Source organism: Gorilla gorilla, chromosome 5 (genome assembly GCF_029281585.2).
Source record: "Gorilla gorilla gorilla isolate KB3781 chromosome 5, NHGRI_mGorGor1-v2.1_pri, whole genome shotgun sequence".
NCBI classification, from domain to species: Eukaryota; Metazoa; Chordata; class Mammalia; order Primates; family Hominidae; genus Gorilla; species Gorilla gorilla.
In genome coordinates this window covers 193643770-193669108 of record NC_073229.2, presented here as the reverse complement: position 1 = coordinate 193669108, position 25339 = coordinate 193643770, and the positions used below count along the sequence as shown (strand labels likewise).

Below are 25339 nucleotides of genomic sequence, written 5' to 3'. Positions count from 1 at the left end.
CCTCAGGAAGCCCACTTAAGCATCCCAGAATCCAGACGGCCGTGAACAAAGCTGCTGTGGTTTGGGGCTGCAAAACTGGCCCACAGCCCACCTGGATAACTGAATCGAACATGCCTCAGCCGCCCTCACCACAGGCACCATCCCCCTCACAGAAGTTTGATGTCCGATCATTCGGCACTGGCTGAGCCTCAAAGCTAAAATGGAAAATGCATTTTATGAGCAGATAACACATTTTTGGAATGGCTACTTTAAACATTTTGGATACAGATTCACAGAGAAGACTATTTTTAGATGAATTATTTCTTCTATTTACCATACTGATTTGTTGGAAGAAAGAAAAACAATATTTTAAAAAGGGAAAACATTCTTTAAAAGGAGTGACTCTAAATTTCCCCTGAAGAGCAAAATGCTGTCTGTGTCTCACTCAATGTGGTGGCTGCTACAGGAGGATCTTCCCAGGCCTTCTCAGGGAATTCCCATCAGGATCACAGGAATGGTCCCTGGCAGACACAACCCAGTCTGCACCTTCCATGGGCCACAGCTGATGGTACGAGGAGAGGTGTGACATCTGCCTGACCTCAGGTAAGTGGTCAGGTTATTCCCCCTGAGAACTTGGAGCTGAGACCAAGGACTGAGAAGCTGTCGTGGGAGTGGGGAACCGGCTACAGGGTGCCACAGGGACAAGAGGAGGGAACAGCAGCAGCAAAGCACGCAGCGTGGAGAGGCAAAGACAACATAGAGATGAAAGGGCCCAGGTGTGCTCCTCATTTGGGTGGCATCAGTTGCCCTCACATCCTTAGAATAAATGTCCCATTTTTTAATTCCAGTGTAAGTGGGTTGCTGACATCAAAAACTGAAATGAGTGACTGAGGCAGGTCTCATCACCGAGGTTTGTTATGCCAGCTTTAGGGCACTTCCAGGACAGGAGCCACACACACATCTGTGCGTTTTTTGAGGGGTTTTTGGGGGGTTAGTGCCGATCTATTTCCTAATGAGAGGAGCCCTGTAGGCAGAGAGGCAGGTAGGTGGTGAGGGGAAGGGTTGCATTCCTGTGAGACCTTAGTTCATGCCCAGCAAATCCATGTTTTACATAAGAGAAGGTGATGAGGAAGGAGGACTCCAGGAAGATGTGTCTGGGTAGGTGGGGGAGTGACTGATCTCACCTTGACTTTGTTCTGCACCTGGGTAGGTGGGCTTAAAATCGACATGGCTGGTGTGGAATTGAACAAACTTGAGTTTCAGGAACTGGACTGAGATTACAGTCCTGAAGTCACAATTGGCCTGTCTGTGTTCATGGGGGGCCAGCAGAGCATTTGCTCAGGGATGACCTGTGAGGGCAGTGATTTGGAGACAACTGAGGCCTTTCCCCCATTCGTGGGGTCTGGCTGCTGCATGAGCCTGGTGACAGCTGTTCCTTTGGAGGCCGGAGTTGTGTGCCTCGGCCGCCAGGCTTAACTTTCCGTTTCTCACAAGGAGTTCAGGGGTCCTGTGATTTTTTATTTTTCTTTACTCTATTTCTTACAACCAAATAAACTTCCTTATATGCCTACATCATAAATATTAGATGTTAGAAATTCACAGGTAATTTCCCTTGGACTGGAATTTGGGCTCATGGTTGGAAAACCCGGAGTCCTCTTTCCAGGTCCGTTCTCAGCCCCTGGCTCCTTCCTGTGCCTGTCTCTGTTCTGTGCTGGGGCTGAACGGGTTTCTAGCCTCGCAGGCTAACACAGGGGGCTTGAACTGCTTGATCCCGCATTCTGGGGTGTTGAGGTTCCTGTTGTCTCTCCTTGTCTAACTTTCTGTCTCTCAGAGATTAAAAAGCTGGGATCATCTCTCTCTGCACTTCAGAACGCCACAGGATTTGGGCGGAGAGGCCGCACAGGGAGTTTCTAGAAGGGAGCAGGGCTCAGCTCACTCAGCACCCTCTGCACCAGTTCTCACTGTGACTCTTAACCCGGATGAGCCACGTGTCTTTGCTATGGGGGCTTAGAGCTGGGAGAGGTCCTAGAATTCGATGGCTTCTGCATGTTTGGTGAGCAAACCAAAGCTTTGAGAGGATACGTTAATTCCCAAAGTTACAGAACTAATTAAGAGCAGATTCTGGGACTAAAACTCAGTTTGCCTGAGTCCTAGCCCCAGGGCCCTTCGCGGTCTTCACTATCTTCAGCCGCGTTTGGAATGTACGTCCTGTCCTGGGCTTCACGGATGCTGCTTCTCACTCATCCTGAGCCTTTGCCTGGAGTCTGTCCCGAGCTGCTCGGCATCGTTAGGACAGCAGGGGATCCATGCCTTTTCTGGCGATGGAAGTCAGTCAGCAGTTTCTGCAAGTTTTTCTCTAACTCAGCCACAGGCCATTTCTTTCTTCTGGACTGTAGAAAATAATTACAGTTGCTCTATTTTTTGTGTCCTTTCTTTCTCCTCTCTGATTTAAAGAAAAACACACAAGATGTTACATCTAACCATGACTCAAAGGCAGGACATGGCTGTGTTAGCAACCTGAGTCCCCAAATTTGTTCAATCAGAAGAAACTGCTGAATCTGTATTATTGATTTATTATTCATTTGCTTATTTTTGTTTGGCAAAGCTTGTGCTTGTTATGACAATTGAGAAAGTACTAAATTTGGGCTTGAGGTGTTTGTTCAAATAAGCCATGCTGTTTCAAATGCTTCCGACCTCCAAAAGACTGAGAGAATTTCCACAAATAATGGAGCCAAATGAGTAGCCAAATGAGCCAAATGTGAGAACAACCGCTTGGTGGTCTACTCAGACTTTGCTTCCTAAAAACGCAGCAACTTACCAACCTGAAAGAAGAAACCTGCTCTCAGGGGCTTGGAGGAGCCTCCAGAGGATGGACTGGCAGCCATGCACACGCCGGTGCTGCTTTTGAGAGTCTTCTGTCATCCACTCAGAGACAGCTATGCCAGGAAGATGAAACCAGGAGATGTGTATGAGAGTGTGTGCGTGCACACACTGTGTGTGTGAGTGCAAGTGTGCATGTGAGAGTGTGTGCATGGGCAGACGATGTGTGTGCATGTGTGAATGTTAGAGTGCGTAGATCTGCTGTGTGTAAGCGCAGATGTACATGCTGTGTGTAAGCGCATGTGCACATGTGCATGTTTTGTGTGAGTGTGTGTATGTGTGTGCATGTCATGTGTGTGAGTGCATGTGTTGCCGTGTGTGTGTGCATGTTGTGCATGTGAGAGTGTATACATGTGCATATCATGTGTGTGAGTGCATATGTGCATGTATATGCCTTGTGTGTGCATGTTGTGTGAGAGCATGTGCATGTGCATACCGTGTGTGAGTGCATTTGTGCATATGTATGCCATTTGTATGTGTATGTGAGAGTGTGTGTGCATGCAGTGTGTGGGTGCATGTGTGCATGTGCATGATGTGTGTGCGTGAGTGTTATATGTTGAGTTATATGTAAATGTATGTGAGAGCATGTGTATGTGCATGCCATGTGTGAGAGCATGTGTGCATGTGTATGCTGTGTGTGTGTGAGTGTGTGCATGCCACGTGTGCAAGTGCATGTGTGCATGTGTATGGCATGTGTGTGTCCATGTTGTATATGTGAGAGTATGTGCCTGCCATGTGTGTGAGAGTGCATGTGTGTGAGAAAGTGTGTGACAGTGAGAGCATGAGTGAGGGTGAGGTGCACTGGGCAGTACTGGGATGGAAACTGACTTACAGATCAATGGGAGGACACAGATGATCTTAAAACAGGTGAACAGATTTAAGGACTTAATTTGTAATAACAGCAGCATCGTATTCTAGTGTAGCAAAGGATTAATTATTCAAAAAATAGTGTTTAAAAAAGTTTTGTTTGAATAAATTTAGACTATTATCTCTACCATACGCCAAGGTAATTTCAAATATATTGAATTATATGTAAAACTGAATTGGAAAGACAACTATAAATCAAAGATGATAGGCTGAAAACAGACATCTCGCATATCTTTCTATTTTGAAAACGCACCTAATCTAACATAAAGGCATTTTGTTTGAAAAAAGCCACAGGGATGGTATGCCCTGGAGGGTATGTGTGGCAATGAAATTCTGGGAGAGGGTGAGCAGTTGGACTAGTGGTAACTGATTTAGTGGATGCAGCAGAGTCCTGAGGCAGCAGCAGGAAAAGCTGAGTCCAGCAGAAACGGTGCCACAAAGTCTTCAAAAACCTCAGGCATTGCCAGCATCCGTCTCTAGAACTGGGGATGAAGGGTGGAACTAAAAGAGAAATTTGGGGAAGGCTGTTTGAAAAGACATTCAAAAAGATCTCTAGGTCCGTTTCTACAGCCCAGGCCTCTGGCACACACCTGCCCTCTTCTTGGCAGAAGCCTGGGGCATTTGAGCAACACCTGGTTTTATTGAGGGTGCAGCAGCTACTCCCACACTGTCCCTTGTGTGCTCATGTGCACATTGCATCTTTCGCCACAGATTCTTCCTCCCTCCCAAGGTGCTGCCCGGGGTCAGCAGGAGGGATCAGGCCTTCTGCTGAAGAGACCCTAGAGAGGTGAAGACACAGGCACCCGTGTCCCAGCATGTGCCCTGACCAGACCGCTGTGGCCACGTTCACATAGTACAAGCACTGTTCATCTCCTTGGAGTCGCCAACTAGCTTTTTGGTCCCTGGGTGTTAATCGTGACCAGACAGCCAGGACAGAATGAGCACCCAGGAGAATCGAGACGAAAACTGAAAACACAAGTAGAGAAAAACAGCTTGAAAGGAGCAGAAGCTGCGCTGGTGGAACAGAAGGAGAACTGCCATGATGTCCCTGGAGAGATGAGAAGATGCCACACTCATGAGCTGAGAACAGGGCACCACAGCAAAGGAGCATTTGGAAGAAATAATCGATCAGAGAAAATAATGTGTATATACACAGTAGATATTTTTTATTGCTATCATTATATAAAAACTCACTGGAAGTTGTGAAAGATTAAAAAAATCACAAAAAGATTGAATGTGGGAAATAAAATATTAAAATATTGCAAGATCAGTCCAGAAGTTTTAATAACCAAAATAAAAGGATTTGTAGAAGAAGAAAATCAAGAAAATTGAAAAATTAACAACAAATGTATTAGTCTGTTCTCACACTGCTATAAAGATTGTCCGAGACTGGGAAATTTATAAAGGAATGAGGTTTAATTCACTCACAGTTATGCATGCCTGGAAAGGCCTCGGGAAACTTACAATCATGGCAGAAGGGGAAGCAAACACGTCCTTCTTCACGTGGCAGCAGGAGAGAGAAGTGAGAGTGCAGGAAAAACTGTCATTTACAAAACCATCAGATCTTTTGAGAACTCACTCACTATGACGAGAACAGCATGGGGAAAACACCCCCAAGATCCAATCACTTCCCTCCCTTGACATGTAGGGATTACAATTGGACATAAGATTTGGGTGGAGACACAGAGCAAAACCATATCAACAAAGTACAGTCATTCAAGAATATTCCCCAGGCTGGTGAGACATGAGTTGCCAGATCAAAAGATCTCACACATGAATGGAAACACTAGCGTGAAGGCGTGCACCATGGCATTCAGAACTCTTGGGAGCAACAGGAAGAGGCCTGAAGCTGTCAAAGCAAAAGACCGGCACACAGGAAGACTTTGTGCTTCTCAAAGAAACACTTGGACATAGGACGAGGTGGATAAATGCCTTTGTGGTTCTGAAGGAAATTAATTTCTGACATGAAATTCTACACCTGGGAAAATTGTCAATCAAGTGTCAGGAGAGAATAAAGATGTCTGTTGATATACAAGCTCTTACAGGCTTTACTGCCCAGGCACCATTTCTCAGGAAGCCAGTGGACAATGCACCCCAACAGGACAGCAGTGCATCCGGAAAGGACTCTGCCTTGACCTCTGGCTAGAGGAAGGACCTTGACCTTGAGTGGGGGGAAGCTCAGCCCATTTTTTCTGCCCACTCCCTGAGATCAGCCTCCACATGCTGCACAGCTGTGAGGCCTTGGACACCCTCTTCCTCCAGAAGGCCCCTGTCTGTCTCAGGAAGCCAAGGCTATCACAGCCCAGAGACCCTTGTCTTTCCCGGAGCCTTCCTGGGGAGGCGTTCTGTGGTCCCAGCAGCATACAGCTACTGCGTGCCTGAGTACATGTATGTAATTTAGGTGTGCATGTAAACTTTAGGATATGTATGTATATTTTAGGTTACATACACACCTGTTTCATATTGCATACTAATATATAGATGTATACATACATACGTACACACTGGTCAATTCATAAAGAAGAGTAATGATTAAGACAGGTGAGTAGATAGCAATGATCTCTGGGAATGAGGTAGAAAGTTTTATTTCAGGAAGACCTTTTTCCTATCAATTTGAGTAATTTTAAATTTATGACTAATTATAAAATAATATTTGAAAATCCTGCTTAAAAATTAGAACCCTGCAAATAAATCCCAATGACAGATTCCTACTCTACCCCCCCTCACTCCCACCACATCTGGTCTGTTTTCTTCAAGTCCATTTCTAAAGCACATTGACACGGAGTGAACGTTTGCGTCCCTCCCTCCCCTCATTCTGATGCCGAGGCCCTGAACCCCACGGTGTTGATGTTGGGAGGTGGGGCCTTGGGAGCTTACGATGGGATCAGTGGCTGCATAAAAAGACACGCCGGAGCTTCCTCTTTCCACCAAGTGAGGACACAGGGAGGAGGCGCTGTCTACAGACCAGAAAGAACGGCCATTGCCAAGATCCAAAATGGCTGGCACCTTAACTAACCTTGGACTTCCAGCCTCCAGAACTGTGAGAAGTAACTGCCTGCTGTTAAAGTCAGTGAGTCTGGGGTATTTTGTTACAATAGTCTGAGCTGAATAAGATGTACACACACACACACACACACACACACACACACACACACCACACATATGCACACACAGATATACACACACACACATGCACACACATACACATACACACACATACACACACATACTACACACACACGAACACACACATACACACATACTACACACATACACACATACAAGCACACAATGCACACACACATACACATACACACATGCACACATACACATACACGCTCACACACACATGCACACACGCATATTTGGGCATTATTTTGATCAAAAATAAAATGACTGTGGAGTAAGGCTGATTTCTTTGTTATAAGCTGACTGTCCTCAAAATTTAAAATACAAGTTTATTTCCCAGAAAGGAGTAGCCCGTGAGGTGAATGCACTGGCAGCCAACCCTCACTGAGATCTTGCATAGGGGTTAAAATTCTGCATTACGGTTAATTAATGCTGGTGGTATTAATAGTTATATCTACCATATAACTATTCATCATCATTCTGACCATAAGTATATAATTAACTGGATGGAAAAATTAGAAAGCTAGTTTTGACTTTTTTTTTTTTTAAATTACTTTAAGTTCTGGGATACCTGCGCAGACCGTGCGGATTTGCTCCATATACATGTGCCATGGTGGCTTGCTGCACATATCAACCCGTCATCTAGGTTTTAAGCCCCGCATGCGTTAGGTATTTATCCTAATGCTCTTCCTCCCCTCGCCCCCTACACCCTGACAGGTGTTGTCTCTGGAGTTAATTGCAAAAGAAAATGTGACGGAAAAGGAAAAAGATCCACAAAGGCACATGTGAAATTCTTAAACTCCGTAGAATTCTGGTCACTAACCAGCACTCAGGTTTGCATGTGGCTAATTTCCATTTCTCTTTAGTGGAGACGGGTGAGCAGCAATGTTTTTGGATTCAGTAAACTTTTCTAATTAAACACAAATCATTTGAAAAAAATAATTTTAGTAGTATTGCCAGGCATTTTTCTGCTTAGTTTTCAAAGCATGGAAATTTTAAGGAAAATTTCATCCATGTGCGTGGTTAATTTAAATTGGAGGCACTGATGATGATTTTAAACATGATTTAATGAGTAAGTGGCTTTAGTGCCTAAAAACAAGCAGTCACACTGCTGCCGTCTGCACACTTGCCGTGTGAATCTGCGTACCTGAAATTCTCGTCTCTGTTGTTGTACAAGACTACGGCGGTGGCCTGGCCGGAGACCCCATTTCCAGCCTGGAGCTCCCCTCACTGTGTGCAATTTCTCCACGTGGGCAGGAGGCTTTGGGTGGGCCATGTGACTGTGGTCCTGGGACGTCCCCACCAGCTGGGGTCCATCATGACCCGGCCGTGGTGTTTCCGTGCTGCCCAGCCTCTGCTCCTGGACCTCCCTTCTCAGCCCCTCTGTGTCATTTCAAGAAGGTCCCAAGTGTCGTGGCCACTTTTGGTTGTTAAAACAGTGCAGACGAAGGCTCCAGGTTTCTCTCGCTCTTCTCAGGCCAGGCTGGCCTGGGGCCCCACTGTTGGGCTAAGGCCTGACTCTTCTCTTCCTTCAGAGAGTGTCTCTGGCAGAAAGTTTTCCCTGTGAATGTCTGCTCAGTTACAACGTGATTTAGGGACATCCCTTCCCTTGCTGATGAAATGTTTATAATGAAGCGTTCCTGGCTTTTTGCAGTGAGGATGCTGCACAGACCCCAGCCTTTTAGGCCAGGCAGGTTCACAGTCATAAACCACACTGCTTCAGGGTCCTCATTAGATCTGACCTAGGGGCTATGTGTCACCATTAGGTGTACAAGGTTCTGGAATCACATGCTGGGAAAAAAATCTATATGTACACACACACACATACACACACATGCATACCCATACACACATACATACACATGCACACATACACCTACCTACATATGCATACACACATACACCCCCCCACACACACACCCAATGAAATGCACCAAGTCATGATGGGGACATGAGTCAGGATGTGTGTGTTGCCTCACACTTCCACAGGCGGTAGGTGCAGCTTTGTGGCCGGTGCCAACTGGACACAGCTCCGCACGCGTGGGAACGTTTCTGAGCCGTGTGGATGAATGTTCCCGCACCTGCTGTGCAAACGCAGCCTCCTCTTTCCGAGGTAACTGCAGCTTGAAACCGCACAGTGCCAGGGCTTTGAGGGCTGGGCAGCCCCACTCTTCTGACCTCCAAGTTCTTTTCCTGGTCATTTGCAATCGTAAGAAGTGCAGAAAGACCCGGGAATTTCCTCCAGAGAGGGCACCGCTGAGTGAACAGCGCTTCCTCAAGTTCAAGTCAGTGAGACCTGCGTGAAGCCCGATGGCTTTGGCCGTGTGTGAGATCCCAGAACCTACGGTGATGGAGAGAGGCAGCTGGGCTCAGGAGCACATGGGCTGTTGCCTGTGGGATGAGGCCATGTGGGCTCCCCGGGGTCCTGTCCCCGGGATGCTGCTGGATTTCCTGGCAGCCCCATGGCCAGTCCCCTGGCGTGGCTCCTTTCCGCAGCGTTGAAGACGCTGCTCGCTGCTTTGCACTGAAAGGGAGCTTCTCCCTGAAAACATCATTGTATCATCCTGAGTCTTTTTTCCATGACAGCCCAGAGACTGATCTGTTCAGCAGAGGTCTTGCCAATGCTTCCTCCTAACTTAGAGGAAAATCCAGGCAGCTCTGGTGCTCGGGGAAGATTTGGGAGGGAATATATTTACTCATTAGCATGTGGATGGGGGTTGGACTCATAGAACCAAATAAGGTCACCTGCAGGGATGCAGAGAGACACGGGTGGAGGCTCATGGTCCGGCTCCAGGGAATGCGGACAGTTGAAGGTCTTGGAAAAGCCAAAGAAGAAGAAGGAGAAGAGAAGCCATGATGGCGCAGCAAAGCCAAAGGGACGGCGAGTTCTGGACACCAGCAGAGGCCGCGCGTGGAAGCCCGCGGGGACCTGGGCCTGCTGGGAGAATCCCGCACATCAGGAGAGGCCGCGCGTGGAAACCCGCGGGGACCTGGGCCTGCTGGGCCTCCTGTGCGTGTGAAAATATGGAAGACGGTTGGTATTAACCAAAGTTTTTTCATCAGGTTGTTACGGAGAGAAGGCAGACAGGGGACTGGTGAGTGTGTAAGAGGCAGAGAGAGGGAAAGCGGTGCAAGTCACGTTTTTGACAGTGTCTGTGTGCAGAAGAGAGAACCAGGCTGGCCATCAGAAAGCAATTCAGGGTTTGGAGGGATGTCGTTGGCAGGAGAGGCTGGAACATGTACACACGTCAATAGGACAGATTCCGGGTCAGGACATGTGCTGGTACAGATGGATTCTGAGATGGAACATTTGCTCATACAGTTCCTGGGAGGCCAGAAGGGATGGGGACCCGGCACAGACACAAGAGAGGAGCGTGATGCCCCCGCCTCCCTCCTACACCAGCAGGAGAGGAGAGGAGGATGCTATAGTTTCTTGGCACATCTGGGAGGACTGTATGGGGCCCTGGGGGAGTGATATCTTGTCAGGAAGATTCCGGAGCTCACTGGAGTTAGTGGTCACCATCTGTAGCGGACCTGTTCTCAGTGTGGGGATTTTTCTCTAGAAGTGGTGAGTTGCTGTGGGCAGGCAGAGACAGGCTGAGTAGTTCACTTTGTTTAGAGTTCATGTGGAGTTGAGTTTTTTCCAAATGGATGAGGTGAAAATTTAGCAAAAACCTAACGAGGGCATTGGAAAATTAAATTAAAATTTTAATTTTAAGCTGGATGATGGTTGGTTAGACCATAACCAGGGCTGAGTGATGGAACCAAGAGTGGCTTTTCTAAGTGCACACGGCTGGGCCATGGCCCCCTTCGTTTGCTCAAACACCAGCTGGATAATGCTGTGAAGATATTTTGTAGATGTGATTAACATCTAAACTAGCAGACTTTGAATAAAGTCAGTTACTGTTTATAATTTGGGTGAACCTCATTCAATCAGTTAAAGAGATTAAGAGAAAAAAACAGAGGTCCCTTCAGGAAGAAGGAATTCTGGCTTCAGACTGCAGCATAGAAATTCTGCCTGAGTCTCCAGACTCAAGGCTAAACCATCCGCTCTCCCCTGGGTCTCCGGTGTGCCAGCCTGCCCTGCGGATGCCACGCTTGCCAGCCCCACAATTGCATGAGCCAATTCCTTACGATGAATCTGTGTATGTGTGTCCGGTTGGTGCTGCTTCCCTGGAGACTGCTGGCTGATGCCCTGATAGTGATTATGTCGGGGATTTGATGGTGGAGGAGCTGTTGGACAGGTTGGCAGGAAGGAGAGGAGGCTGTGGCCAGGTGCCGGGTTCCTTAGCTCACTGCTGCGCTCATGTGTTCCCGTAGATCAGGGTGTTCCCAGGAGAGGGGAAGGCCGTGGGCGGCTGGGGGTGGCTGGGGGTCAGTAGAGCAGCATGAGCCTTCAGGTCAGGCTTGGGGTGCAGTCCATGTGGACACTGAGGTTACCTAGGAGGTCAGGGTCAGGGTGCTGTCCATGTGGACACTGAAGTCACATAGGAGGTCAGGGTCAGGGTGCTGTCCATGTGGACACTGAGTTACCTCGGAGGTCAGGGTCGGGGTGCAGTCCATGTGGACACTGAGGTTACCTAGGAGGTCAGGGTCGGGGTGCAGTCCATGTGGACACTGAGGTTACCTAGGAGGTCAGGGTCGGGGTGCAGTCCATGTGGACACTGAAGTTACCTAGGAGGTCAGGGTTGGGGTGCTGTCTGTGTGGACACTGAGGTTACCTCGGAGGTCAGGGTCGGGGTGCTGTCTGTGTGGACACTGAGGTTACCTCGGAGGTCAGGGTCGGGGTGCTGTCTGTGTGGACACTGAGGTTACCTCGGAGGTCAGGGTTGGGGTGCTGTCTGTGTGGACACTGAAGTCACATAGGAGGGTGGCAGGGGCCACAGTGGAGAGGAAGATGGAGCTAGAAACCAGGGAATCAGATGCAACGTGAGTAAAACCAGGAGGTTGACAGAAGGCGGCGGTGAGGAGGCAGCAGCCACGGGGCTTCATTTCTACCGCCATGCAGTGAGGGCATCGGTGGGGAAAAGAGGACACTATTTTGGAAGAGGAGTAACACAAGGGCTCACGACAAGGCCAGTGACTTGGTGCACGAGTGTCATAGTCAAGGGCGTTGAATCTTGTGCAGACCCAGACAGCAAATATTCGGGATGTGCTGCGCCATGGGTCTCCAGTCCATGCTACAAGAACAAATGCTTTTGAAAAAAGACAGGCAATATTGACAGAACTGTTAAAATTAAAACCATTTTCATTCAATGGAAGAAAAGGAGAAGAAAATTAGAATCCTCAGAAATGGTGACATCAGTAAGAAGTGGTAGAAGGCGAGAGATGGATTTAACACATATTTTGTTGTAATTTTAACAGGCTATGAAAAAATCTACATGAAATAAAAAGACGGGAATAAATTGATCGTTTATGTTTTGAATATTTTAAAAGATGTTTTAATGTCATTGTGAGAATTCATTTTAATGTCAATGTGAGAAGTCATTGTGAAAAATAAGAAAAATGATAGGACACGAATTTGATTTAAAGTGCCTTCATAATTCCCAAAAACTTGATATTGGAATGCTCTAAGATCTCATCACATATTTATCTCTGGTTTTTGTGTGTAGAAGGATCTGACAGCTGGGACAATTTGACTTCAGATTTTACAAAAAAGACAATCCCTTTGCTCTATTTGCTCTGGAATGTGGGCTGTGATCAGAACCAAAACTTTTTAGTAAAATTAACTGTCTGTTCAAATTTTCCTCACCAGAAATCCAAATCATTCCTTTTGCAACAAAACAATAACAGTGGAGTGCGTTCCCTGAGTTTTTGGAGAGAAAAGAAAAATAAAGTTCAGAGGCAAAACTTGGTAGAAATTCTGAAGCCTGGATGACAGCGATGACTCCGCGCAGCAGGAACGTCGCGGGCCTTGCCTGGCCACGTCCTCTTGGCTGGAGGCATGAGTGTTTATGCCAGGCTGAAGAAGTCACTTGAACTCATGTCCTTTGACTGAACATTTTTTATGAGACCTGCATAAATCATTTCTTTAAAAATGGCATCCTGGGCATGGAGACAGTCTGCTTTTGGCAAGAATTCTTATGGGCAAAGTCTCTTCAGATGAGAATGATTGTGCTTTAATTCCCTCTGCCTTCTGCCCTTGGGTAAGCTCACTGTGTCTCCTTAAACACTCTGGCTTTAACCAGTTTCTGCGTATCTTTCAGACCAACATTCCTCTCAGTTATCAGTCAATTGAGAGACTGAGAAATGAAGTCAATAGAATGAAAAGAAAATAGTCATATACAGTAAGCTCGATTTTCTTCCTACCGCTTCCTCATATCTTTGCCAAGTCAAACCAAACTACCTCCTTCTAGAAATTTGTCTTATAAATTATCTTCATGACCTTCAGGAAGCTAATATATTTTAAGATGTAAAAAGCACTAAAAATACTGATTAAAAGATCAATTGGACTTCAGCAGAATTTAGAACTTCTGTTCATCAGACGACAACCTTAAGAAAGTGAAAAGATAAGTGCTTTCATTAGTCCCCACAACACAGGAGGAAGCCCTAGAAAATCAATCAGAAAAACACAATCCAATTTAAAAGCTGAGCAATAGCCTGCATGGGCACTTCATGAAACGGGATATCCCAATGGCCAGGGAGCTATGAGGAGGTGATCAAGATCATTTGTTTTCAAGAAAATGAAAATTAAATCCACAGTGAGGGAGAATTACACACTCACCAGGATGCGTAAGGCTGAAGAGACTGAAAATGCCAACTTCTGCGGAGGACTTGGTGATGAGAACTCATCCATTGCTCTAGGAATATAAAGTGGTTCCACCATTCTGGAAAAATTCTTCAGCAATATTTACTAAAGTTAAAGATATGCCTATCCTATGACCCAAAATCCTGCTCCTAGCTCTAACTATGGGAAATGAGTGGCACGGTCCACAAAAGGACATGTGCGAGAACATCCGTAGCGGCTTTATGCACAGTAAACCCAAACTGGACACAACCCAAATGCTCAGAACAAGAGAAGAAATAAATACATTTTTATAGCCTTGCAATGGAAAACTATAGTGTGATAAAACATAATAAACCACGAGTGTACCAAGAATATTGATGCTTGTTTCACAACAAACATGTACGTGAAAGAAGCCAGACACAGAAGTGTTCCCACTGTCTGGTTCCATTTCCACAAAGTCCAAAACAGACACAACTAACTGATAATGACAAAAATCAGAAGACTGGTGATCTCTAGACGGAGGTATAGACTTAAAAGGGGCCAAGGGAAAATAAGGGGAATATGAACCCCACTCAAAGGTTTCACACACAAGGAGGCAGAGTAGATACAGAGTGAATAAATACATTATTTTCATGTGCATACAATAGGTCAAGTAATAAAATTCTGAGAGCCGTACATATGTTATTTAGTTCATACAAAAACCCTGGGTTTGTTCTGAACCCACCTATGAGATCACATGGAGAGACTGGCTCTACCTGTGAGATCACATGGAGAGACTGGATCCTGAAACACAAGGGTGTGCTACATTTCTGGATACAATCGCAGACTTTTGCAAGCAGTTCCGTGAAACAAGAAAGGAGCATTAGGATCAATGGCATGTGATTTAATTAAATTTGCATGGTTTTTCTATGTTGACTTTCACTTTGCAACCAAAGAACACCATTCTCCCTGGCATTGCGGTAATTTAAAAGTGCCGGGGAGGTGTGGCTCACTAAGCTAAACTCAACCTCATCAGATAAAATAATTAGTTTTGAACCAGATTGTGTATTTATTTATTTATTTTTTACCTTGCATGCATACTTTATTATTTTTATTTTACTAGTTCTGAGGGAACAGGTGGTATTTGGTTGCATGGAAAAGTTCTTTAGTGGTGATCTCTGAGGTTTTGGTGCACGCATCACTCCAGCAGTGTTCACTGTACCCAATATGTAGTCTTTTATCCCTTGCCCCGCTCCCACGCTCCCCCTGAGTCCCCAGAGTCCATTGTATCATTCTTATGCCTTTGCATCCTCCTAGCTTAGCTCTCACTTAACAGTGAGAACATAGGAGGTTTGGTTTTCCATTCGTGAGTTACTTCACTTAGAATAATGGCCTCCAGCTCATTCCATCCTGGTTGCTGCTAATCCATTATTAGGTTGAACCAGATTGTTTAGCTTTGGGGTTGTGAGTCCTGAATCCTGTTTTCGCAAAGACTCCCTGTATGATCTTGGGCAATTCCCAAAAGCAGGGCTTCCTGCTTTGAGATGCTCAGTTCTCAGAGCTGTGTGGACTGTGTGGCACTCTTCAGTCACAGATGCCCGGCAGGTGTCTGGCTGCAAGAACCGGGACCAGTCACCTTTGAGGTGTGCACCAAATACATCCTCAAGCGAAAGAAGCCTTTGAACACAAAAGCACAGAGTGAGACGGGACCTGGGGCACCCACGCTCATTTAGAGCTCCTTGAATTCAGTTGAATTAAGATCTTAATCCTGGGGAGTGGCGTATGTAGTAGAAGAGTCTGGATTTGAGTAGTGCATGGTAACGCCAGTGTGTGTGTGTGCTGTGTGTGGTATGTGGTGTGTGTGTTGTGTGGCGTGTGTGGTGTGTATGGTGTGTGGTGTGTGATGTGTGTGGTGTGTGTGAGATAAGTGGTGTGTGTGTGGTGTGTGTGTGTGTGGCGTGTGGTGTGTGTGTGGTATGTGGTGTGTGTGGTGTGTGTGGTATCTGTGGTGTGTGTTTGGTGTGTGTGTTGTGGGTGTTTTGTGTGTGTATGGTGTGTATGTGGTGTGTTCGTGGTGTGTGGTGTGTGTGTGCTGTGTTTGGTGTGTGTGGTGTGTTTTGTGTGGTGTGTGGCATGTGTGGTGTTTGTGTGGTGTGTGTGTGTGGTGTGGTGTGTGGTGTGTTGTGTTTGCAGTGTGTGGTGTGTAGTGTATGTGGTATGTGGTGTGTGGTGTGTGTAGTGTGTATGGTGTGTGGTGTGTGTGTGGTATGTGATGTGTGTGGCGTGTGTGGTGTGTGTGGTGTGTGTTTTGTGTGGTGTGTGGGGTGTGTGTTTTGTGTGTGTGTGGTGTGGTGTGTATGGTGTGTAGTGTGTTGTGGTGTGTGGTGTGGTGTGTGTGGTATGTGTAGAGTGTGTGGTGTGTGTGGTGGGTGGTGTGTGTAGTGTGTATGTGGTGTGTGTGGTATGGTGTGTGGTGTGTGGTGTGTGGTATGTTGTGGTATGTGTGTGGTGTGTGTGGTGTGTGTGGTATGTGGTGTGTGTAGTGTGTGGTATTTGTGGTGTATGGTGTGGGTGTTGTGTGTGTGTTGTTTGGTGTGTGTGGTGTGTTTTGTGTGTTGTGTGTGTGTGGTGAGTGTGGTGTGTAGTGTGTTGTGTTTGTAGTATGTGGTGTGTGTGGTGTGTGTGGTGTGTGTATTGTGTGTGTTGTGTGTGTGGTGTTTGGTGTGTGTGTTGTGTTTTGTGTGGTGTGTGGTGTGTGTTGTGTTTGTGGTGTGTTGTGTTTGTGGTGTGTGGTTTGTGTGTGGTGTATGGTGTGTATGTTGTGTGTGTGGTGTGCTGTGGTGTGTGTGGTGTGTGGTGTGTTGCGTTTGTGGTGTGTGTGGTGTGTATATGTGTGTGGTGTGTATATGTGTGTGGTGTGTTGTGTTTGTGGTGTGTGGTGTGTGTGTGGTGTGTGTGGTGGGTGTGGTGTGTGTGTGGTGTTCGGTGTGTGTATGGTGTGTGTTTTGTGTGGTGTGTGTAGTGCGTGGTATGTGTGGGGTGTGTGTGGTGTGAGTATTGTGTGGTGTGTGTGATGTGTTGTGTTTGTGGTGTGTGTGGTGTGTTGTATTTGTGGTGTGTGTGGTGTGTTGTGTTTGTGGTGTGTGGTGTGTGTGGTGTGTGTGGTGTATGGTGTGTGTGTTGTGTGTGTGGTGTGTGTGGTGTGTGGTGTGTTGTTTGTGGTGTGTGTGTGGTGTGTGGAGTGTGTGTGGTGTGTGATGTGTCTGGTGTGTGTGGTGTGTGGTGTGTTGTGTTTGTGGTGTGTGGTTTGTGGTGTGTGTCGTGTGTGGTGTGTGTGGTGTGTGTGGTGTGTGGTGTGTGTTGTGTGGTGTGTTGTGTTTGTGGTGTGGTGTGTGTGGTTGGTGTGTGTGGTGTGTGATGTGTGTGGTGTGTGTGTGGTGCGTGGTGTGTGTGGTGCGTGGTGTGTTGTGTTTGTGGTGTGTGGTTTGTGGTGTGTGTCGTGTGTGGTGTGTGTGGTGTGTGTGTGTGGTGTGTATGGTGTGTATGTTGTGTGTGTGTGGTGTGTGTGGTGTGTGTGTGTGGTGTGTATGGTGTGTATGTTGTGTGTGTGTGGTGTGTGGTATGAGAGTGGTGTGTGTGGTGTGTGTGTCATGTGTGGTGTTTGTGTGGTGTTTGGTGTGTGTGTGGTGTGTGGTATGAGAGTGGTGTGTGTGGTGTGGTGTGTGTCGTGTGGTGTTTGTGTGGTGTTTGGTGTGTGTGTGGTGTGGCGTGTGTAGTGTGTGTGGTGTGAGTGTTGTGTGGTGTGTGTGCTGTGAGTGTTGTGTGGTGTGTGTGCTGTGAGTGTTGTGTGTGTGGTGTTTGGTGTGTGTGTGATGTGTTTTGTGTGGTGTGTGTTTTGTGTGGTGTGTGTAGCGTGTGGTGTGTGTGCTGTGTGGTGTGTGTGGTGTGAGTGTCGTGTGTGTGGTGTGTGGTGTCTTGTGTTTGTGGTGTGTGGTGTGTTGTGTGTGGTGTGTGATGTGTGTGTCTGAGAGAGAGGGAGAGCCTTGCCCAGCTCTTCAGCCTGAGCATCGGAAGCTGCAGTTGTTTGTCTGCTTCCCCAGCTCTTTCTCTCCTTCGCTGACAGAGCCCCCTCAGGGCCCTTCCTGGTGCTGCTCGCTCCGCTCCTTTTCCGTTACTAGGCTGTCACTGGAATGCGCTGCTGGAGCACCTGGTGCATCCCCGGGATCCAGATGTGTGACACAGATTCCAGCAAGGGACTCTCTATTTGGGTGGAGAACATCATTGTCCATAAAAATATCAACAGGTGGCCTAGACTCAGTGTCCTGAAGAAGGACGGCGAGGGTCAGCCCAGCAGGGCACCTGCCCAGAGTGACCACAGGGTTCCAGGAGAGTCCTTGGGGCAGGACATGGGGTGAACTGAGTGGTTACATCAGACCCTGGGACCTTCACCTGCCGGCCACTCGTCCTGCCACCACCCATGGCAAGACGTTGATCAAATCCTACCAGCCTCTTTCTCCCAGGACTTCAAGTCTTCGTGAGTGACAGGAGCTTTTTCACTCACCTTGTGGGGCGGGTACCCAAGGCAGTACCTTGGAGGGCCGGAGGGATGGTCACTGGTTCCCAGGGCCTCCCCCACGTCTGCCTTCTGGAGGTCTGATTGTTTTCCTTTTTTTTTTAATTTCTGTATTGAATTTTTTCTTTTTTTCCTTTATAGGTGTTAAAAATTGTATATTATTATATATTTATGGGGTTCAGTAGGATGTTTTGATACATGTATACATTGTGGAATGGTTGAGTCAAGCTAATGAGTCTGTCCATCCCCTCACACACTTATCTTTTTTTGTGGTGAAAACATTTAAAACGACTCTTTCAAGAAATCTGAAATACACAATGTGTGATGTCTAGGGGAGGCTGTGGAGGGGCAGGAGGGGAGGTTGGTGAAAAGGTATGACGTTTAGCTGGACAGGAGGGATAAACTGCCGTGTCCATTGCAGGGAGCCGTGGCTTTCGTTTCAATTCTGTGAACCATCATCTCATGGCTTTCCAAAACATCCTCTGTTTGTGTTTGCTGAAGTTTCTGGGTCACTTTCTTTGCCATCAAAAACAGCAGTAAAGAATCGTGAATTAAGGCGGTGGGTGGGGGTGGGATGCGGGGTGGGAAGCAGAGGCTGGGGCTGCCCACCGTCGGGGCCCATGAGGAAGAGTGAGCTCCAGTGGATGGGCCTGAAACACCACCCCGTGTGCCCTCCGTGAGCCACTGTGCTTTCCTGTGAGCTCACGACTGCCATCAGGATGGTTCTGCACTGAAAAAAATACACAGTATATCCATCAGTGTGAATAAACACCCGGCTTCTCTTCCTCCTCACAGCTCTGGGGGTTCCTGTGGGTGGACAGAAGGAGCCCTGGAGGCCCGGCCAGGATGCGTCATCTGTGGCTACCACGTGGATTCTCTGGTGTGCTGAGTCAAGGCAGCGATCTTCCAAGTGTGGTCGCTGTACCTCCATCAGCACCTCCTGGGACTTGTCAGGACACTGACCCGGGCCCCAGCCAAGCTCTGCTGCTGCCTCAGCGGGACAGAGGCAGGGCCTCACTGTCTGATGATCCAGCCCTGCAGGGGGCCCGCTGTACCTGCAGGTGTGAGAGCCGCTGCTGAATTAAGGTGACTGGAAGGTTTCAGGGCATGGGAGGGAGGTAGATCATTTGGGGCTGAGAAGCACTTTTGCATCTCTTTCCTGCCCAGAAGCGACCAGAGAGGCCAGGCATTGTCACCTGGAGACTTTGGAAATGAAGCCCTGAGCTGATCTAATAATTTCTGGCAAATTCTATGTGGTTGCTTCATGAATTAGGAAAAGCCATAGAAACTCAAGTGTAAATCGTGTGTTATATCCCAGGGCCGCGCGCTTAATATGGACTGTGGAGCTTGTACGCAGCCTGTCACACCCTGCCAGCCTCAATACGGCTCTCCTTACCCCGGGCCTCTGCACGCACATATTAAAGGCAACCTCACCTCTGTGGCTTGCATGGTTCAGCGATTCATACTGTGTTAGTATTCCTAATCTGTTTCTAAGTAACTTAATTTTTCTCGAAAATAGTAGTAATTTAAAATGTTGTCCATATAGATGAATAACAATCAGAAAACTTTCCTTAGGGATGCTAAAACATCATTAATTAGCAATAAAACAAATTTATTAAAGTTTTATGAGCTGTCATGGCGTTTATCATTCTGTAAGATTGCAAACATAGTTTTCCAGAGATGTCATAATTCATTAAGAGAAGTGGTAAAATTTGGATATGTGTTTGAAAGAACAAGGAACTAGATTAAACATCCTCTGCTGCATAGCAGGCGCTGACGAGGGAAGACATAGGTGGTGTCTGAAACGTTCTGTGGCTACAGAGTCATCTTTCATATCCTTCCTTTAGGGAGAGACTCAGAAGAGAGGTATTTTCCGGCAATAGCAGAGCATAGGAACCTCCTGATAGACCACTGAGATGAGTCAGCATCGGCAGCCTGCACAGGGTGGTGGGGTGGGCTGGGGCCTTAGTGAGTGGGGTGCAGACAGGGGCTTCTCTCCACCTGCCAAGATTCCACTCAAATGCTGCATCTCCCCGAAGCCCCTCCCATCTTCACAGACCTTCATTTAACACTTACTGAAGGGTAGATGGTTGTATAGCTCACTGAGGTGTCTGACTCCCTGACCAGGCTGTGGGACTCTTCAGAATGAAACAGACTTTTCCTCCTTTATTTTCCCCGTTTCTAACTTAGTCATGCACAGAATAAACGCTTGGTAAGACTCTACTGAATGATGATACTTCTCCAGGACGAAGGTGCCTGTGAAGAATGGGAAGGCCTGGTGCCGTAGTGTCTTAGATTCTGATATGCCACATGTCCTGCTTATCACCCTGAAGTCTCAAAAGATAATCAACTTGTTAAACACTGTGCTTTGTACCTACTTCATTTTTAAAGAGCTTTTATTTTGATTGTTGGACATCATGGTTATTCTTCCTGAACTCAGCCCTGATTGTGCAGTGCCCCGATGCAAGTCCCTGGCACATTGGCCTGGAGTTTAAGGCTCTGCATACCCCACCCAGGCATCCTGCTTCCCCTGCACAATCGCTTTGCTGGATCAGTGCTAGCCGGGTCTGTCTCTCCAGCGCTTTAGAAGCTGCCCTCCTGCTGTGTCTTCGCTCATTCTGTTCCCTTCTCCCGGTCCCCCACTGTTTGCTTTTTATTTCTCAAGGCTCAGTTCAAAAGCCACCATTTCCACCAAGACGTGGTGACCTCAACTGAATGGGAGACAACGCCTCTCCCCAGCTCCTCTGGAATGTGGTTCTGTCCTCTGAGCCTGGTATCGGCATCGATGCTGTCTACATGCGCTGCCGGCTGGTCGCCTACTGGATGTGTCTGCCCGCTGGGGGAAGGAACCAGGCCCTGGAATGGGATCCTGAGTAGGAGCACAGTCTGGATATTCCTGCAGGAGTGAAGAGACATTCTCAGGGCGGATGTTGCCAGGACAAAGAAACACAAGCAACAACAAGAACAAAACTGGAGGTGAGAGCTGTGATGGTGTTGAGAGTGGCTCCTCGTGCTTTCGAGCACCTTTAGCTTTCTGGAATGTTCCACATGGGGTGTGAGCCATGATGGTGTTGAGAGTGGCTCCTCGTGCTTCCATGCACCTTTAGCTTTCCGGAATGTTCCGTGGGGGGTGTGAGTCATGATAGTGTTGAGAGTGGCTCCTCATGCTTCCATGAAACTTTAGCTTTCTGGAGTGTTCCACGGGGTGCAGAGTGTGTCTTCAAACGTAGACACAGGTGTGCAGGGGTCTCCTTTTGATGCATAAGGAATAAGGAGACATGGGGTGCTGAGGTGTCCTCTCAGGCCCAGAAGTTAGGCTTCCTAACACCGTGGACCAGGTTTAACCACACATGTGTTTTCCTCACAGTGCTGGAGGCTGGAGGTCCAAGGTCAAGGCTTGGGCAGGTTGGCTTCTCTGGGGCCTCTCTCCTTGGCTTGCAGACAGTACCTCCTCGTGGTGTCCATGTGGGTGCCCCTCTGTGCACGTGAACACAGGGTGTCTCTGTGCGTCCTAATATCCTCTTCTTCTAAGGACGCCCCTGACATGGATTCGGCACCATCATGACCTAGTTTTAACTTAATCAACTCTGCAAAGACCCTGTCTCCAATTTTTCAAAGAGCTAAAAGTGGAAATACCATTTCACTCAGGAATCCCATGACTCAAAGGAAAATAAATACTTCTATCAAAAAGACACATACACTCACGTGTTTATCATGGCACTATTCACAACAGCAAAGACATGGAATCAACCTAGGTGCCCATCAACAGTGGACTGGATAAAGAAAATGTGGTACATAGACACCATGGAATACCACGCAGCCATAAAAAAGAATCAGTTCGTGTTCTTTGCAGTCGCGTGGATGCAGCTGGAGGCCATTATTCTAAGAGAGTTAAGGCAGTAACAGAAAACCAAATATAGCATGTCCTCGTGCATCAGTGGGAGCTAATAGCTGGGTACGCAGAGGCACAAAGGTGGGAGCAGCAGACACTGGGGACCACTTTAGAGGAGAGGGTGGGAGGGGGCAGTGGCTGAAAAACTTCTGCTGGATGCTGTGCTCAGTGCCTGGGTGAGGGGATCCATGGCAGCCGAAACCTCAGGGTGATGCGGTATACCCAAGTCACAAACCTGCACCTGCACACCCTGCATCTAAAATTAAAACGAGAGAAAAAATAAAGACCCCGTCTCCAAACCCAGTCCACTGAGGGATGGGGCTTCAGGACTTGAGCATGAAAATTACAGGGACACAGTTCAGCCCTTCACAGCTCCTGACGCCTGGGCTGGGGCTGCTGCTCTTCCCTGCACTGTGAAGTCCACAGCTGTGTCTTCCCTCAGGGCCTTTCCCAGCTCACCAGGAAGACTTTACTGAGCACCTACTGCCTGCCAGGAACTGGCCTCCACACTGAAAACACCAGGGTTTCTCCGCCCATGGGAGTTGACAGAAGAGCAGATCCCAACAGTCAGAGGCTGCCACATTCTCCCTGCTGTGCTGTTTGTAGGCTGATGTGTTTATCCTCCTGAAAGACAGTGGGAGACAGCAAAGGGACTGGGCTTCACCCCAGGGCCTGGGCCATCTTGTGCTTGGCACATGCTTGTTGAAGGAAGGAAGGAGCCTCTTTATCTGTCTCTGTCTCTCTCTCTCTCTCTCACATGCACACCCCAACACACACTTTCCAAGCTCTGCGTGGTCTCGCTCCGTTGTAATTTGTTTAAGTGGCTCCAACCAGCGACATGTAAGAGATCCAGGACTGCACAGGGCAGTGCAGACGTCACCAGCAATGGCTGAGGCTCCTGAGCGTGCCTCCTGTGCCTGGCGTCCTGGGGATATTCCCACATGTGCCTCCTGTGCCTGGCCTCCTGGTGATGTTCCCGTTGGTGTTGGTCCCGCTGAGCCCCCACAGCCTCCCTGTGCCACAGCCATCCACGTTACCTCCATTGCATTTCAGGAAACGGAGGCTCATGCAGGTTTGGTAACATGTCTAGGTTTCCAAACTGGAAGGTGCCTGCTGGAGTGGGGACCTGGGAAACCTCCTGTCCCCGTCACTGTATGACCACCCGCTGGTCAGCAGGCAGCTTCCCTGCACAGGAGGCTGGGTGTGCCTGACCCCACGGGGGCGCGATGCCCACACCTGTGGGACTGATCGAGACCCACACCTGTGATGACTGTGGGCATGTGTGTTACTTCCTAAAAGATTTCCCCATTTGTTATATTTCCTCAAAGGCAAAATAACACACTATTTTACTGAGGAAAATCCATCTTGCTAATGACTGAAACCTGCTAGAAGTGGAGTAGGGTGGTGGTGTTTTTCTGTTGTGAAGGGCTTGGCAGGGCGTGGCTGTTTATGCACCTGTGTTTCCAGACAGTGTTCATTTCCACCCGCTGGGATGTTGGGCCTCCAGGCTGTGTTCGCAGCTACGCGTTGACATCCTCGCAGCTGCCTGATGGATAGAGACTATTCAGCATGAACTTGAAAAGACATTTGTTCTGGGGAAAATTCTTGTTGACTTGGCCACAGCACTTCCACTCCCCCACCCCCCACAGAAATTCCTTCCCTGCCCCTCTTCTTCCTGATTATTGGATTCATTTTCCTAGGAGGTAAAATCGTGAAATGAACTCAACATTTTCAAATCCCAGTAAAGAAATCAACCAAGAGGCGAGAGGACAAGATGCTTGGGCTAAATAAAACGTGACCTTTCTGGCGCCTCTGAGTTTGACTTCCAGGTCAGAGCTCTGCAAATGCACCATTGAAAGTTTAATGATTTGGAATCCACCAAAGACAATTTTCCTACAGCAAATGTAGTTTTCTTTTGAAAGGATCCATTTACACTCATGCTGGTGTTCGCTGGTGTTTTTGGTCTTGCTCCACTGAGCTTCTGAAACCTGTGGTGCCGTTGGCCAAGCCGCTGGAAATGCATGCACGTCCAGAGATGTCCTGAAGGAAAATGCTCACAGGTGATCTTCAATGTAGGTGTGGCTGTGCGGTGCTGAGTCCGACTTCCACAACTGCTCCATTGATTCCGTCCTTTGTATTGTCAAACTTCTTAGTATTTGCCAATCACATGTACCCTTGAGTGTGTTTATGGTTGTGAAACACTGTATTGCTAGCATCATCCATCATCCAACCAGGCCTTTTTTAGCCAATCCTGGAGAAATTGCCTCCAAGTTTCTTGTCCCTATGCTACTCAGCCCTTTTATTTCATTCCAGTTGGTGCATAAAGTTACCTATTTGTCCAAAATTTTATTTTTTACAGACCATAATGACTTGAGAATTAAAATTTGCTCACCCAAATACAGCCATTGTTATTTCATCACTGGGGATGTAATATTTCAGCCCCCAGTTTTCTCCTCAGAGAACTGAATAATCGCATCCATGGTTTACTTTTAATAAACCCAGTCTCAGAGCTTATTACACCCTTGGCTTGAGGGACGGACGCTTATGAGCATAACACATGGCAGGCATGTCATTAGCCAAGCTGTATTTTTACTTTTCGCTGTGGAAGTAATAACCAACAAGGAAAAAGTTATCTTATTATAACCTTATAACCAATTTTTGAGATTTCATCTTGTGTTTTATAATGTATCATGCCATGTAATCGTGGTGTTTTAAATTTTCAAGTTTTATGCCTCTGGTTCACAATACTTTTTAAACAATTATCCCTGATATCATTCTAATAACTCCTCAGAATTGTCTTTGTTTGCTATGATGTTCCCTAGTTGTATTTGATTGAAAACAAATACTTTGAAATCCAAGTACTTTACCAGAGAAAGGTCCTGATCTATTTATTTCTTCTCCTGATTCTAGCTACAGTCAAATTGTAGATAGGTAGGGAAATTGTTTTTAAGTAACATGAAATAAACGATCATTTAACACCAGTACCAGCAACAGTAATAGTTTATTCTTCAGGGGTCTCAAAGATGCTATGTCTTCATAATGCCTTATATTGAATAGGTGATCTATTACATTAGTGTAACAGAACATTAGCACAGGGATTCCTTCTGGAAGTCTCTGGAGATATGAGAGACAAAAACAGGTTTGAAGGTGGGTCAGGGTCAGAGCTCCAGCTTTTCCAGGGTTTCGCCTGACCATGACCAAGGATACAGGCCTCCAACTCCTCCCAGGTAGTGAAATTTCCTGTCCTTGCTGTGAATTAAGTATTCCAAACCCCATGCCAATAACCAAATTATCAAATTCTGACACAATATTT

At 47.3% G+C, this 25339-nt stretch overlaps 1 long non-coding RNA gene across 1 annotated transcript; it reads left to right on the top strand.

The window, feature by feature from the left end:
- Window positions 1-175: 175 nt before the first annotated feature.
- LOC134758690 (uncharacterized) lies at window positions 176-25007 on the top strand. The gene is made up of 4 exons (XR_010134137.1): window positions 176-582; window positions 18930-19220; window positions 20800-21110; window positions 21502-25007. It is a non-coding gene; the product is annotated as an uncharacterized lncRNA (long non-coding RNA).
- The last annotated feature ends 332 nt before the right edge of the window (window positions 25008-25339 follow it).